Below are 12,224 nucleotides of genomic sequence, written 5' to 3'. Positions count from 1 at the left end.
CCGTGTCCCCTGCATCGGCAGGCGGACTCTCAACCACTGCGCCACCAGGGAAGCCCTATTCATATTTTATACATGGCTCTAGTTCATTCATTTTTAACTACTGTAAGTGATTTCATTTTATAAATATATTTTTATATAGGCATCCATTCTCTGTTGATAAACATTCTTTTTTTAAATTAATTTTTATTGGAGTATAGTTGCTTTACAATGTTGTGTTAGTTTCTACTGTAAAGCAAAGTGAATCAGCTATACGTATACATATATCCCCTCTTTTTTGGATTTCCTTCCCATTTAGGTCACCACAGAGCACTGAGTAGAGTTCCCTGTGCTATACAGTAGGTTTTCATTAGTTATCTATTTTATACATGGTATCAATAGTGTATATTGGGACTCCCAATCTCCCAATTCCTCCCTCTCCCTCCTTTCCCCCTTGGTATACATCCGTTTGATCTCTGCGTGTGTTTCTATTGCTATTTTGCAAATAAGAGCATTTGTACCATTCTTCTAGATTCCACATATATGCGTTAATATACGATATTTGTTTTTCTGACTTCCTTCACTCTGTATGACAGTCTCTAGGTCCATCCACGTCGCTACAAATGACCCAATTTCTTTCCTTTTAATTATTATTATTTTGGCTGCACCACGTGGCATGTGGAATCTTAGTTCCCCACCCAGGGATTGAACCCACACCCCTTGCAGTGGAAGCACGGAGTCTTAACCACTGGACCACCAGGGAATTCAGATAAACATTTCATTTGTTTTTCTTTTTCTGCCAGTTACATTAGAAACTGAGAGTTAGCATAGTGTAGCGGCTAAAAGCAGGGACTCTGGAAGTCTTTTCTGGTTCACATACTTGTCATATCATTAACATAAATAACAAACTCACTAATAGGTAAAAGTGGGTGCTGCATGGATCTATAAGGAGGTGGTGTCATGAACAAAGCATACTGATTAATCCAATGTTGTGTACACGAGGTCCAAAATTGAAATTAAAAGTAAACAGGTGATAATAATAATGCCTAACTCGTGGAGTTGTAATGAGGATTAAATGGTTAGTATTTATCAACAAACAGAACAGTGCCTGGCACACAGTAAGTACTACGTAGATATTTGTTATGTAAAAATATAAAATAATTCACAGCAATGAAAGGTCTTGAAAAAATCTCTCCTTGGGTACTTGAGATCGAGTTTTTCTAGGATATATAACTAGGAGTAGGTAGAATTGCTGAGTCTGAGAGTATACACGTGTTTGTTTTAAAACCATTGAGAGGTTTTTTCCCCAAACTTTATTGAAGTATGGTTGGCAAAAAAAATAGTACACATTTAAGGTATACAATGTGGTATTTTATTTTATTTTTTTATTTTTTATTTTTTTGTGGTATGCGGGCCTCCCTCTGCTGTGGCCTCTCCCGTTGCGGAGCACAGGCTCCGGACGCGCAGGCTCAGCGGCCATGGCTCACGGACCCAGCCGCTCCGCGGCATGTGGGATCCTCCCAGACCGGGAAGCGAACCCGGTTCCCCTGCATTGGCAGGCGGACGCGCAACCACTGCGCCACCAGGGAAGCCCACAATGTGGTATTTTAATGGGTATACGGTATACACACTTTAGCTTTGCAAGATGTTGCCAGACTGCTCTCCAGAGTATTGGTACTAATTAAGTTTTCTGTCCCCCCACCATCACCCGAGTGTATATGAGAGATGACACTTCTCCATATTCCTTCACCACCTGAAATGATGAGGTTTTTAAGTTTTTGTCATTTTTTGTTTGTGAAATGAATGTCTTTGTGGTTTAATTTGCAACATTTCCCTGATTTCAAATGAGATTGAACTACTTTTATATGTTTAAATTGGCCATTTTAGTTTCTTCTTTTATAAAGTGCCTAATTATATTCTTGACTCTTTTTTCCCCCTTTTAAGTTTCTTTGTGTTTTTCTCCTTGATTTCTTGGCCATCTATAAAAAGTTTTTCTTTCGACACTTGAGTCTTTAATCCATCAGGAATTGACTTTTAGGGAATTCCCTGGCAGACTCTGAGCTTTCAATGCCAAGGGTGCGGGTTCAGTCCCTAGTAGGGGAACTAAGATCCTGCAAGCTGTGTGGGAATGCAGAAGGTTTGGCTTACATTTATACAAGATGTGCCCCCTCCTTTCCTCCTGCGTAGCACAGCCAAAAGAAAAGAAGGAGTTGATTTTTGTTTATAGAGTAAAATTGGGATTCAATTATATATATGTATATAATTGAATCCCAACTTTTATATATACATATTTTTTTCCCATTATGTATTCTTGTTTGTTCTTTCCTCATTTATTTTAATTCTGCTTTGGTCACAAATCACGTTTCTATGTATATGTATTTGTGTCTGTTTTTGGCCTTTCTGTTTGGTTTTAGTGGCCTGTTTTAATAGCACATTGTCTTAAATTCTATGATTTTGGAAATACACTTGTTATGTAGGGCAAACTCTCCTCATTTAAAATTACCTTAGCTATTCATGGTCTTTTACAAAATTCAATATCAGTTCGTCAATTTTCATGAAAATTTCTATTTTGATATTTATTAAAATTGTTTTGAATTTATAGATTAATTTGGGGGAGAATTGATAATGCTATTTATTAGATTGTCTCATTCATGAGAAAATATTTACTTAGGACGTTTTTGCTCTATATTAAAATTAATCTACAATTTTCTTTGTTCTGCACGTTAAAAATTCTGATCACATATTACTTTCCATTCTTACATGTTTGGAGCAGATGTGGTTAATTGGTGGGTTTATGTCTTCACTAGAAGTCCTCTGTTCTTTTTTTACATTTTCTCCTTCACAGATATGATTGGCTTTCAGGATTCCAACTATCATGTCTGTGTCAGTGAACCTGCAGTCTCTCTTCATAGTTTGTCTAGTACTGCTCTTAATTCTCTAGATCATCATTCTGGGCTTATTTTCCATTCCCATTTTCAATTCTGAATAACATTGTTCATTCTAAAATGTATTATCAATGCTTTTTAGACTAGCCGAAGTTTTGCTAGGCTTCTCTTTATTAGTGTTGGTCATTTCTACATAATAAACCTGTGGCAGATCTTTAGCAAATGCAATAACTTAAGACTGACTATACTTTAAAGCCTGTTAGACTAAAGTCGGTACAGTGACAATGTCTTTTATCAAGGGGAGTGAAAGCAATTTGACATCAATTATTGTTGACCACTTTGCTTTTATGTTGATGTTTGAAAGTGTGTTTGGCTCTTATGAATCATGAACAGATTAGACTTTCAGACCCATCTCTGAATTTCTTTTCTTTTTTCTTTTTTTTTTTTTGGCCGCATTGTGCTGCATGTGGGATGTTAGTTCCCCAACCAGGGATCGAACCCGTGCCCCTTGCATTGGGAGCACAGAGTCTTAACCACTGGACCACCAGGGAAGTCCCTCTGAATTTCTGAATAAAGGAAAAATACAAACAGTGTACTCAAGACTGTGATTCTTTCATCCATTCCTCAAAATGATAGAACTTCCTTTGTGCTCTTTTTAAGGCAGCTGTGTTTTATCTAAGTGGACGGGAGCAGCTGCATTTCTCCATAAGAGCTTTGAGCAGTATTGCCAGAAAAATTTAAATGATTTAAAACCCACTCTCTCAGTCTGGAATGTTAACAAGCATTTTCTAATAATTGAAGGAGGGGCACTAAAAACATGCCACATCTGTAACATCTTAAGCTTTTTATTCTGGCAATACCCTGTCCAGGAGAATGACAATGTAATAATGAGGATGAGTATTAATCAACATTAAGGGCTATCATATCTGTCAAACTGCTGCCCCTTCTTTTCTAAGAGCGTGATCATTAGTTCTCTAGTTAATGTGTTAATACTTTTCTTGTTACCTCCAAGACTGCACATGTATTTTAACCCCACACAGTGACTTGATACATTGTTCTATGGTTGGTGTTGACTAAACAAACACAGAAACAAAAATAACTGAGGACACCTAACTTGAAAATATTCTTAGAGAATTAGGGTATTTCCATGAATTTTATTTATTTTTTAATTTTTAAATTATTTTGTTTTATTTTTAAAAAATTTTTATTGGAGTAGAGTTGATTTACAATGTTGTGTTAGCTTCAGGTGTACGACAAAGTGAATCAGTTATACATGTACATATAACCACTCTTAGATTCCTTTCCTGTATAGGTCATTACGGAGTATTGAGTAGAGTTCCCTGTGCTATACAGCAGGTTCTCATTAGTTACCTATTTTATATATAGCAGTGTGTATATGTCAATCCCAATCTCCCAATTTATCCCTCCCCCTCCTTCCCCCTTGGAAACCATAAGTTTGTTTTCTACATCTGTGACTCTATTTCTGTTTTGTAAATCGTTCATTTGTACCATTTTTTAAGAGTAAGTTTATTGGAATTAAGTATATCATGCCCCTCCCCTTTTTTGTAATTAAAAGAAATGCCTCTGTAAATTGTGTAGACCAGGCACATAGACACGGGGAGTTGAAGACCTGGTCTGTAGTTCTGGCTTGGCTACTTACTTTTATTTTCTGAGCCTCAGTTTGTTAATTTGGAAAGTGAGGATGATGCTTACGGTAACTAAAGGAAGAAATGAGTGTAAAGGAGTTTAGAAAGGGAGAGAGCAGTCTGGTGATTTTGCCCTTTATAAATTCAAAGCAGACTTCTCATAGCTTTCTGGCTTTTAAGGTGAGTTGGGAAAAAGGCAAGCTCTGTTTCTGAAAAGAAACCCCACTTGTAAAATATCTTCACAGTGAAATTTAAGAACATGTTTCTAGTTCATCTTCTTTTGGGGGGATAAGGACAGGGTGCTATACTATGTCACGTGGTGAGAGTGCTGTGGCTGCAGTTAGCCCCCCAGGAATTAGCAAGTTTGATGTTGTTGGTTTGGCTTCTCTTACTGTTCCATTCCTGCCACAAAGGCCTCTGCTTGGTCAAAGTTGATGACCGTCCCATATATGGCTGGATTGTTTTAACACATACTGAGCACTTTCTGAAGGCTCCAAATTCTCATTTTAATTTTTTTATTATTGTTTTTTAAAATTTTTATTTTGGGCCATGCCGCATGGCATGCGAGATCTATTTCCCCAACCGGGGATGGGACACGTGCCCCCTGCAGTGGAAGCGTGGAGTCTTAACCACTGGACCACCAGGGAAGGCCCTCATTTGTCGCTTTTTAAAATGTTAACAATGAACTTCCTAAGTAGATGCTATGATCACCGTTTAACTGAGTTTTTTTTTTAAAAAAGAGAGCCCTACAGAGGTGTTGCTTACGTAAAGTCCACGTGTCTTAAGTGGCAGAATCAGAATTAGAGCCCAGGATATCTGATGCAAAGTTGAATGTGCTTTCCACTGGAAGACATTTTGAGTTGGTCTTAATAATACGGGCTTCTAGAATCTGACTCCACGACCTTGACCTTGGGCAAGTTATTTAACCTTTCTAAGTCTCTGTTTTCTCATCAAGAACAGGGAGATGCTAATACTTCTCTTTTCAGGGCAGTTTCTGGGCCCCTGTCCTCCTTTCTGCCCCCTTTCCCTCTCTCTCCCGTCATCATTCCTGAGGTCTGAGTATGTGCCAGCCAGCCTGCTCTGCCCTGGGACACAGTGCTGGACAAGGCAGCCCTTCGCCCTGTCGTCATGGACTTTACAGTTTAGTGGGGATCCTTAGTATATGGTGGTATAGGCCATTAGGGTGGGCCTGGGAGGCGCCCCTGAAACTGGGGTGGGGGGAGCTGGATAGGCAGGGAAGGCTTCCTGGTGGCTGAGATTGAAGGATGATTAGGATTTAGCCAGGTGAGGAGGAGAGAGAAGAATGTTCCAGGAAGGGTAAACGATATTTGCAAAAACTGGACGGTGGGGGAGCTCATGGTGTTTTTCCAGGAACCGAAAGTTCAGCCTGTGCACGTGGGGGCAGTGTTGAGAGTTGAGAGGAAACAGTAGCAAGGGCATCCCACGAAGGGCCCTGTTAAGGGTTTGGGACTTGGTTCTTTTTTTTTTTTTTTTTTAAATTAATTTTTATTGGAGTATAGTTGCTTTACATGGGACTTGGTTCTGAGGGTAGGGGGAAGCCACTGCAGGAGTTCAAGGACATTTTGCCAAATGGTAAGATTTGTACTCTGGTTACTGTCTGGAAAAATAGATATGAGGAGGTCAAGAGTGGAGGTCAGTTTTCAGGCAAGAGACGGTTGAGCCCCAAATGGGGACAGAGGAAGCAGGAATAGGAAGAAGTAAATATCAACAGATATTTAGTTTGTAGAGCAGCAGAGGCTTGGGTGTGGAAAGTGGAGGAGAGGGAGAAGTTGAGCCTGGGTGCCAGGTTTTTGACTTGGTCAACTGCCGAGGGGGAGGTGGTGTGTTTCCTTGAGTTTAGAGAATGCCAGGACGGGGGAAGCATAGTATTAACTTCCTCCGAGACCAAACCCTTGCTCTGTGCCAGGTGCTGTTCTAAGTGCTTTTACATTTACCACATTGTCGAATTCTCACCTTGGCTCTAGGACGTGGGCACTTCTGTTGATTCCCATTTTATCTGTGAGGAAACTAAGGCATGGAGAGATGAGCAGTCTGCCCCAGAACACATGGCCAGAAGGTGGTGGAGCCAGAATTCAAACCACGCAGTGAGGCCGGGAATCCAGGCTCTTAACCACTGCGTCCTGCTGCGTCTCACCAACGGGGAAGATGAGTGCCATTTTGGTCATGCTGAGTTGGGGGTACCATCAAGACATCTAAACCCAGTGGTTTAGAGTTTAGGAAAAAAAATTTAGGACACGACATAGATTTGGGAAACACATGATGTACCTGGTAATTGAACTGTGAAGGGAAGTGGAGATAGAGTGAAAAGAGGAGGAGAAGGCCTCTGGGGACACCAGTGTTCTAGTGGTTCCCAGAAGACTGAGGTTAGGCAAGACTACAGAGGTAGGAACAAAACCAGGAGAGTATGGGCTAGACATTCAGTAAATCTTCATGGGGGTAACTGGTTTTAGCAGGACTCCAGTCCCCCTTCTGCGTTCCCTCCGTGACCTGGGGCCACTGGGCTGTGCTAGCACTCACCCCTCCCTGGCCCTCAAGACAACCCATCTTCTACTGTGGTGTGTCCCTTCTACTCAGGTTCCAGTTACACATTGCGGGCTTATTTCATCTCTCAGACCACGTTCTTTGCCTGCCTGTCCCATGCATCATTTTGTGTATTTTACTAGCGTGCATGCAGTCTGTGGCACTTACTCAGTTCATTTCTCTCCCTGGTCATATAATCCAAAGACCTTTGTTTTAGCTCTGTATCAGGCTGGGGACCCTGTATTTCCCTACCCTGCACATTCTCCTTACCCACCATCTGCCCTGTTCCCCCAAATCCTCTCTGCTCTGTGATCTCCACCCTTGCTTTCCAGTTCAGTCTGGTTTCTGTGATCAGCCACCCACCCAACCTTTTAAAACCCAGTGTTAAGACTCCTTTCATTAACCGACTTCCCTGTCTGAGTCCCAACATTGAATTAGGCCTATGGTTGGCTTGCTCCTTTATTTTCTTCTTTGGGCCCTCAGAGCATTATTGGGGAAAAAAATCATATAACTGCATTGATTCAATCTCCAAAAAAAAACCTTTTTATATTTCTGAAACTTTGAAGTGCTAATCATGTATTTAATTTTGTCCTAATATTCAATAATTCATAAATGAATAATTTACACAAAGATTGAATAAAGCAGAATAAAATAATGTTTGCTAGTAGTAGCCTAATAGCATTATTCATGATAGCTTTTGTAGATTTTATTTCATAATGATATTGAATTCTAGTAAATAAGGCATTTTATAAATTAAACATTTTAAAAATATTTTAATTTCAAGAAGAAGAAAGCTATATTCAGTGTTTAAACTAGATAATAAGATAAATCTTGCACTTTGCTTAAATATAGACTCTAACGTATAGTTATGCATTGTGGTTCTAAGGCTGCCCCAGACTTTCTTATTTTTATTCTTCTGACTCAGTGTTTTGAAATTTTGCCTTCTAAATTTTCTTAAGTAATCATCTGTTTTCCCATGTGAAAACCAGTATAACCGTCAGCATGAGATATCCTGTTTTACTAAGCTGACAATTTAATTCTCACAAAAGCCTTATCAATTTATTTTCTTGTTGGATTCTGCAACCTGAATGTACTTTAAAATACCATTTCCTGAGGGTTTTTGACATATTAAAACTAACTCTTAGAGCTCTGATTATTGCCTTCATGTTCATGGAGAGTTAGAAAATTATTCTAGTTATCTTTCCTTTTTCTCAGCTTGTGTCTTACATCATTTGTTCTCCGTCTATGAGGATAAAACCACCACCTTACAGATAACTGCCTCATTTCCATTTCTTCCCTAACTTAGTGTGGCGAAGCACTGTCTGCAAGTAGGGCAGTCTGAGTGGATTTGGGCAGCTGGGATGGAATTGAGCTTCTGTGACAAAGGACCAGTAGAAGTCTAGCAGAGTCTGGCATTTGGAAGGAGTACTGTGCTCCGTCATGTAAGGAAAAGCTAGTAGTGTTTGGTGTCTTTTTTTTTTTTTTTTTTTTTTTTATAGTAAGGAAAGGATTAGTTTGGGATTTGGTCTCTAGGTGAGGTTGTAAGAAACAGCTTGGAATTTGAGAGTCTCTGGAGACCAAATTTCATGCTTGATTGGAAAAGCTGGTGCTTTCATCAGTCATAAATAATTTAAATCTTCCGTAACCATTTCCAAATCTAAGGCATTCAGATATTCCAAATACACTTGTTTCTTTGAAAACTGGAATAGCAACGATGCAACTTTGTAAGCTGCTTATTTGAGTAGGAAAACTAAATGAAATATTTAAAATCAGTTAAAAAAATTATATAACTGCAACCTCCAAACCAATGATTTTCTTTGTTTGGAAATTTTAAACATTTAAATGGCGCGACGTATACTAGTATCTTTGGACAGTAACGTGTACTGATTCAAGTCTAGAAGTAAAGTGACATGTTTTTACTGCCATGTAACTACAAATATGTATCATTCCTCCTTTTCTTAGCTCATCTTCCACTTGAATGCCTTACTAAGGGTGTCATTTAATTATGTTGGAGTCAATTCTTGGAAAGAACAAGATAGAATGTTGCTGCTGTTTCTTTGCTATAATTTGTTTAGGAGTATTGCTGATCTGTTTTCTCTGGACTATAACATTATCGTTACACTCAAGGGCACCAGGTCTCCGCCAAGCCTTTGCACTGGGAACCTGTCCTCAGCCGTAAGCAAGCATCGTAAAGACATCGCTTAACCCTCAGACACTTTTGATGGATAAGGAATCACTGTGCTTATATTCTTTCATCATTGTTAGGTGCCTTTCATTCTCAACATTTTGTACCCTCTCTAGTTTTCCTTTTTCAACATGCCATTGGAGGAATCATAATCATTAATGATTCCATAAGTATATTGTAGCCTGAGATTTGGAATTTGTTTATGTTAGTGTTTTGTGATTGGTAAATAATTTTACTCTAGAAATGCAGAGATGGAGTCTTCAACAAATCGATGACTTGCTGGTATGTGTCATGAACACATGTTACTGGAAATGTGTGTAATAGATGTTAATTAATTAATTAATTTTTGATGTTAATTTATAATTCTGTTAGCATATACCTGTAATGGTTTAAAGAAAATGGAGAACAATAAGATTGTATATTAAAGTGATTGTCTAAGGCATATTTGAAAATTTAACAAGCTTAGGAACACCCTTTTAAGCTAATTTCAATTAGTTTTGTTCCATTTATTGATAAAAGGTAAAACATTTTCACATTACTTTCAAGAATCATCTGCTGCTAGTAATTTAAATTTTTCATTTTAAAATTACAACACCAACTATTTTGCTTTGTTATAGCATTTGTCATTTATTTTATTGACTGTTTTATGATGTTCTATATCAAAGTTAAATAAGCCTTATCTTTTGTGGTAGTCATAATTTTTATAAGTTCTAGTGTACAGATGAGATGTACAGAAAGGGAATGTTTTCGTTTTTGAGGTGGACCTGTGTTTAGATAAAAAACATGTGCAGTTTGATTTTTAGGTTACTGTAGATTCTGCTTCCCCCTGCAAGGTATCTCAATACTTCAACTTCTTTGTTAGCTATGTTCATGGGGGACTGTGGCCCCAAAGGCATAGAGGAATGTGATAGCTAATTGACTTCTTACCATCTTTTGGGACTAGAGTTCAATCTGAGATCTGAAGAAAGCTATGGACCCTCTCTTGAGAAAAATGCACGTATTTATAAACACAAAATATAGTATACATTTCCAGGCATTTTATGAACTCTGGTTTAAGGAATCTAGAAAAATGGTACAGGTGAACCTATTTGCAAAGCAGAAATAGAGACACACATAGAGAACAAGCGTATGGATACCAAGGGAGGAAAGGGGGAGTGGGATAAATTGGGAGACTGGGATTGACATATACACACTACTATATATAAAATAGATTACTAATGAGAACCTGCTGTATAGCACAGGGTACTCTACTCAATGCTCTGTGGTGACTTAAATGAGAAAGAAATCCAAAAAAAAGGGGATATATGTATGTATACATACAGCTGATTCACTTCGCTAACTAACACAACATTGTAAAGCAACTATACCCCAATTAAAAAAAAAAAGAACACTTGTCCTATGTGTAGACACTGTTCCTGTCTAATTTCAGAAATTAAGTACTCAAATTTAGTGTATGTTATTTAGTATATGTTATTTCCCCATTTCTACAGAACTACTTTGTATTCATTTGAAAAATATTTATTATCAATTTTGTGCATGTTATAGATTTAAGTGTTGAGAAGAAGCCAGGAATTCTCAGGGAAACAAAAATTAATACTGTCTGCTGCGCAAATTTAGAGAAGGACACATTGTGTGGCCTGGAATGTTCGTAGGTACATTGGGTTAAATTAGGCTTAAGAAGATTGGGAAGGCAGGTGGAAGAAATGGGTCATGCTCGCCTGGCTGCAGATTTAATGATGACCTCAAACTTGAGCATCCTTGTATCTTCCAAGAGAGATAGCTAGATCCTTTCAGGATGCATGTGTAGACTAAAGAAGTGTTTTCAAATTTGTGTAATGTAATGATTCCTTTTAAAAGAAAACATAACTATTGTGGCCTGTTAGTATTGACTTAAACTTTTAAAATTTCATGTTACTTAAATATGTAAAAGCACAAAACTTGGCTTGAACACTTTATGCTTGTAACTCTTGTGCAACTGTAAAACCCGAAACCATTTTACAGGTCTCATACAAATAGAACGACACAGAAAATGGTAATGATACGTTGCTGCATATAAATTGCCACTTCCAATGCAACTGTGGTTCTGGCCACTAGCCGTTATGGCCTGGGTTCTTTTGAGTTCAACATGCCCATGCTACTAGGACTCATATGTATGATTTATGCTTTTGTTCTTTTTCTTTATATCAGCTCACAAATCCTTTTTTTTTTTTTTTAAATCAGCTCACAAATATTTGAAATATTACTACCTGATGTCAACTTGATTGTCAACATAAAATGGGCGTAGCATTCAGTTACAAGACAGTTATCCAGATGATTCAGAAGGTATTTGTATAATTTTTTATCAATCAAAGAGGACATTCCAGGCTATTGAACAACATTTGTAACTATATGTGACTTTGTCCCAAACCCATGTGCTGTTTCTTACTAGGTGAACTGAACTTGACCATGAATGAGCAGTGAAGACTGCGCCCCGAGCAGAAAGACTAAGAAGTGTGACTTACACCACCAAGTCCCTTGTGCCATCTTGATTCCAATTCAGCCTTCTAATTCTCTAATATTCCTGTGAATATTCCTCGTTTCATCTTTGTAGCCACATGAGAGAAGCTAGAGGAAGGAGGATAACCTGAACAATGCAGAGGGAAAGAAATTGAGGAGAGCAGCTGTCAAAAGGAGATTAGAGCTTATTCGATGCTTGTATCCTCAAAATCTTTATTTTCACAGTGAACACTTGTGGGAGAAGTCAAAATTTAAAGTTTTCTGAGGAGAGGTCAAATTTAAAGGTAGACCCCTAATCCTGTGAGTTATTTCCTCTTTTATGATTTTTCAGCTTGTTGAAGTAGGGGGATGGGACCTTACAGTGTCTAAGGAGTGTCTTTCTTTTTTATGCCTATTAAAAATAACTTTTTTTTTGCGGTACGCGGTCCTCTCACTGCTGTGGCCTCTCCCGTTGCGGAGCACAGGCTCCGGACGCGCAGGCTCAGCGGCCATGGC

General features: G+C 38.4%; 1 long non-coding RNA gene across 1 annotated transcript in view; it reads left to right on the top strand.

Moving 5' to 3' along the window:
• LOC129391646 (uncharacterized) overlaps positions 1 to 12,137 on the top strand; it is a 63,977-nt gene extending 51,840 nt beyond the window's left edge. The window contains exons 2-3 of the long non-coding RNA XR_008616193.1: positions 11,454 to 11,555; positions 11,662 to 12,137. This is a non-coding gene — a long non-coding RNA (uncharacterized lncRNA). The remainder of the gene's footprint in view (positions 1 to 11,453; positions 11,556 to 11,661) is intronic.
• The last annotated feature ends 87 nt before the right edge of the window (positions 12,138 to 12,224 follow it).

This window comes from Physeter macrocephalus, chromosome 20, assembly GCF_002837175.3.
Source record: "Physeter macrocephalus isolate SW-GA chromosome 20, ASM283717v5, whole genome shotgun sequence".
Classification (NCBI taxonomy): Eukaryota; Metazoa; Chordata; class Mammalia; order Artiodactyla; family Physeteridae; genus Physeter; species Physeter macrocephalus.
Note: the sequence above shows the minus strand (reverse complement) of the source record. Positions and strands in the feature narration are given on the sequence as shown.